The sequence below is a fragment of the Hevea brasiliensis genome, chromosome 2 (genome assembly GCF_030052815.1).
Source record: "Hevea brasiliensis isolate MT/VB/25A 57/8 chromosome 2, ASM3005281v1, whole genome shotgun sequence".
NCBI classification, from domain to species: Eukaryota; Viridiplantae; Streptophyta; class Magnoliopsida; order Malpighiales; family Euphorbiaceae; genus Hevea; species Hevea brasiliensis.
Window position 1 is genome coordinate 51,471,819 of NC_079494.1, and position 4,939 is coordinate 51,476,757.

Below are 4,939 nucleotides of genomic sequence, written 5' to 3' on the forward strand. Positions count from 1 at the left end.
ATTAAATAATTGTAATGTAATTGTCAGGTGAGCCGATGACCTTCTTCCTCCGCCCAGCCGCCACAGTGACCGTTGTCAAGTCTGTGAGTAAAATATTAATTTTAATTGTAATTTCACTATTATTATATGTTCAAGCATGCCCATGCATCACTTATATGCATATATCTATGTAGATAAACTTCAGGCACGATTTATGTTGCATTCATAACTGTGAAAGTGCCATGTATGTTGCTGTGGTAATTTGGAGCAGTGTGCGTGCGTTGGCGTGCGTGTGATGTGGTGTGGACTATGGATAGGACGGGTAGTCACGGCTTGAGATCTTCGCTGGGGCCCGATCCTTCGAGGGGTAGTCACGGCTTGAGTTCTTCGCTGGGACCCCCGATTTGGTTTATTAAGCGAAAGTCCGGCTTGAGTTCTTCGCTGGAACCAGGTTGGATTTAAGTGAGCTGTATAAGGGATCAACTCCCATATATTATGATTGATATCACTGGGTGTGTGAGTGCTCCAAATTACCTTTTGATGTTATGATGTGAAAATGTTGTTGATGTTGCATTTCACTCTACATAGTGCATTAGTTTTAGATAGTTATAGAGATTATGGTTAAAATTGATATTTTACTCTCTGAGTCGAACGCTCACCCCTATTCAATATTTTTTCAGGCTACAGGAGGATTTTATTGTGGTTAACCTGCTTTTCTCCTTCACAGGTTGTTTGTCAATATTTATGTAATTTTATTTACTCCTAGAATTTTCGCATGTGTTAGAAGTATTTATTTGATTTTGGTCTGTAATATTATTACCATGTAGGACCTATAAATGTATGATGATATGCATGTTTGATGGACTGGATGAGGGAGCCGAGCTCCCATATGTTTTTATGATGATATGAGTATATGGAGGGTGAGCTGAGCTCCCCAATTGAGTATTTACTGTGTTTACAGGTCGGGTGAGTCAAAAACTCCCCATTGGTAGGTCTATTTTATGGCCGGACTTTGTCCGGTTGATTTCTTGAGATTGGGCCCAAATGGGCCTTAGAGTTGGGTTAAATGAATAGTTAGGCTTACTATGGGCCTCGGGGGCTTTAGGCTGGCCCAGGCTCTATTGCCGGTCCAGCCCATAGGTTGGGTCGTGACAGATATACCTAGAGCTGATCTGAAAGTATCTTCAAAGAAGCTTACTCAACTGCTCTATGCTCTTTTCACCTGCGACAGCATATAAAGCTATCACTGAGTGGTGAACTCAGTGGTGCACAACTATAACTTAAAACATAGTACAATATACCTTAGCAAAATTACAGCAAATAATTTGGAAACCAGGATACTCATCAAATTTCAAAAATCAAATTATTCATTACCAATAACATAAATCATTTGTATGAAATGACTTTTGTAACACCCTTGATTTTTATATATTATTATTGGGCTTCGTGTAGGTATCCTCAATTTGAGGAAATTCGACAGTTGTCCGGATCTGTGAATTTCCGGCCAGACAGACCAGCTACCGGAAAAGTCTCCGAATTGGATCGAGATTTTGGCTACCCCACCATTGTTAGGCATCCCGAGCACGTTCCCGAAGTCGGAATCGGCAAAGGTAAACCCGAACCTTGCTTTTTCGTAATTTTCTAGTGCTTAAATAGGATTAAAAATCCATAAAATATTCGTGGTAGCTTAGAAAATTACGATTCTTTTTGCAATAGCTTAGTAATATTTCTAAGGACCGCGGGGCAAAGTTTTATAATTTTTAGAGCTTATTTGAGCAGTTTTTGCAAAAATGATCAATTATAAGGACTAAATTGAAATTTTACATATTGTGATGGATGATTGATTTGATGGGCCCAGGAGGGGCTGTGTGATGTGATTGAGTTGTGGATATATGGATTGTGGATATAGAAGTGTGTTTTGAGCCCTTTTACAGTTGGGTAGGTCCTAGGTATAGGGAGACTCACGGATTTTCGGCATGACTTAGGACGTATTGGGTCTTTTCTTGATTTGTATTGAGTCATTTGTATTAAATGATTGTAATAAAATTGTCAGTGAGCCGATGACCTTCTTCCTCCGCCCAGCCGCCTCAGTGACCACCGTCAAGTCTGTGAGTAAAATATTAATTTTAATTGTAATTTCGATATTATTATATATTCAGCATGCCCATGCATCACTTATATGCATATATTTATGTAGTTAAACTCTAGGCACGATTTATGATGCATTGATAACTCATAAAGTGCCATGATGTTGTTGTGGTAATTTGGAGCAGTGTGCGTGCGTTGGCGTGCGTGTGATGTGGTGTGGACTATGGATAGGACGGGTAGTCACGGCTTGAGTTCTTCGCTGGGACCCGATCCTTCGAGGGGTAGTCACGGCTTGAGTTCTTCGCTGGGACCCTCGATTTGGTTTATTAAGCGAAAGTCCGGCTTGAGTTCTTCGCTGGCACCAGGTTGGATTTAAGAGAGCTGTATAGGGGATCAGCTCCCATATGTTATGATTGATGCTACAGGGTGCGTGAGTGCTCCAAATTACCTTTTTGATGTTATGATGTGAAAATGATGTTGATGTTGCATTTCACTCTACAGGGTGCATTAGTTTTAGATAGTTATAGAGATTATGGTTAAAATTGATATTTTACTCTCTGAGTCGAACGCTCACTCCTGTTCAATATTTTTTTTCAGGCTACAGGAGGATTTTATTTTTGGTTAACCTGCTTTTCTCCTTCGCAGGTTGTTTATCAATATTTGTGTAATTTTATTTACTCCTAGAATTTCCGCATGTGTTAGAAGTATTTATTTGATTATGGTCTGTAATATTATTATCATGTTGGACCTTTAAACGTATAATGATATGTATGTTTGATGGATTGGATGAGGGAGCTGAGCTCCCATTTATTTTTATGAGGATATGAGTATGTGGAGGGTGAGCTGAGCTCCCCAATTGAGTATTTATTATGTTTACAGGTCGGGTGAGTCGAAAACTCCCCGTTGGAAAGTCCATTTTATGGCCGGATTCTGTCCGTTTGGTTTCTTGAAATTGGGCCCAAATGGGCCTTAGAGTTGGGTTAATGAACAGTTAGGCTTACTACGGGCCTCGGGGGCTTTAGGCTGGCCCAGGTCCTAGTGCCGGTCCGGCCCATAGGTTGGGTCGTGACAAATGTGGTATCAGAGCTTAGGCTCCAGATTCTTAGGGAATGTTCATCTAAAGTGTTGGGAAGAGTCTACTAGGAGTCACATGCGGAGTATAGGATTCTGTTTTCGTCTTTTCCTGTAATTCTTTGTTTCTAGATTCTACGTTATACCTCGGGAAATATAAGATTACCTCAGTTAGTGTCTTGATTTTCGTGGAGTACATAGAAACATGAAATAGATTTAGCAAACTTATTGAGATCTACCTTGGAAACACGTACTCCAATAAATACTATATTTTCGTCAGTATGGGTTAAATGGTGTGCCCATTTCGTGCAAGGCACGAGTACATAAAAGTGAGTCTTGAAAGTACAGTTGCCCTAGATAAGGATGAGGATACCATTGCTGGCAGTCATCAGTGGATGACCCAGACAGAATAAGTTTATGATAATAGAAGATTCAAGAGAGATAAGAGATTAAGAGACCTAGTCTGCCAGGACGTATCGTAGTAACTATACAATATTCTCGATGTCTGTTCTGTAAGCTGCAGATTACAGTACCGACATGAGATTATTGTGTAGAGCTGCGTACTTCCCTGTAGTGCTTATGATGAGGATGTTGCGCATACTGTTTTGGTACAGTAATGCCAGAACAGAGTTCTATATCTGCAAAGGAGTTGGGAACTCTTGGTTAGGGATCTAGAGCTAGAATATCGAAGGTCACAGTTGGGTGGTAACTAGAGTCAGTGACCCAGTTACCCTAGCATGAGCTAGAGTTACAGTAAGAGTTGCTATCAGACCAGAGGTTTCGGACTAGTTGCAAAGTAAAGGTGACACCTATAGAGTGAGACCATCTAGTCTTCGGTATGGAATTTTGGATGGTTTTTGCAGTATGACAAACATTTTGCTTAGAGCTTAGTGAGAATAGTATACCTTGTGTGTATCAGTATGGAATAAAAGTACAACCCTACTACCTAGAGAAGGTCAAAACTATGAATATATGATTTACAGAGCTATGATATGATAAGAGAGACATTAGTTTGACATGGTTTTGGGCAAGGTGGTAAATGTTGTACCTTTGTTACAGCAAGTTAGGGTATAGTCTTATCTTTTCAGAAGGGATCGAAAGTTATTACTAATAATGGTGACCCACAAAATAGTACTGATGGGACTGTAGAGTGTGGTAGAGAGTAGTTGGCTCGGGTATCCTGGAGAGGATACAAGTTCCATTATAGGAATCATATATAATCAGATCACGATGGATGTAAATCCTTTGAATTGGATGACGGGTTTGGGTGCCCGGAACCTTAAGTTTTGGCTAATTGAGTAAACATGGATAATAATAATAATAACAAATAAATAAAATTACTACATAATCAGTTCTCGAGGTGGTAAGGGTATTATGTAAGCTAAAGGATAAGAATAGAGATCATACAATAAAAGTATGATCAGTAATTTCTTTGAGTTCCTTTCTGATTTCAAATTATTCAAAACAATAGTATAATCTAATTATAATAGTGTTAAGAGTAATAAATTAGCGAAGATAAATCACAGAAGGCCAATGGATAAAGAAAGTGCAGAATGAAAGCAATATAATCTAAATGCTAGTGGAAGTACTAGCTAGAGTGGTCAAATGACCAAATCTGAGTAGCACAAACATATGATAACGCGATAGAGACTCTGAAAGATATAGTTAGCAAGTACAGCTATTATGTTAGGAAAAAGAATGGAACCAGGGATAGAATAGTCAAGTTCTATTTTGGGTAAGACAAAGGAAATAAATGAAAGGACAACCTAAAGAGCGCATAATAAAAGGAACAAAGTTAAGA

At 39.2% G+C, this 4,939-nt stretch overlaps 1 long non-coding RNA gene across 1 annotated transcript; it reads left to right on the plus strand.

Moving 5' to 3' along the window:
• Positions 1–2,043: 2,043 nt before the first annotated feature.
• LOC131170532 (uncharacterized) lies at positions 2,044–2,982 on the plus strand. The gene is made up of 2 exons (XR_009141319.1): positions 2,044–2,087; positions 2,665–2,982. It is a non-coding gene; the product is annotated as an uncharacterized LOC131170532 (long non-coding RNA).
• Positions 2,983–4,939: the final 1,957 nt, after the last annotated feature.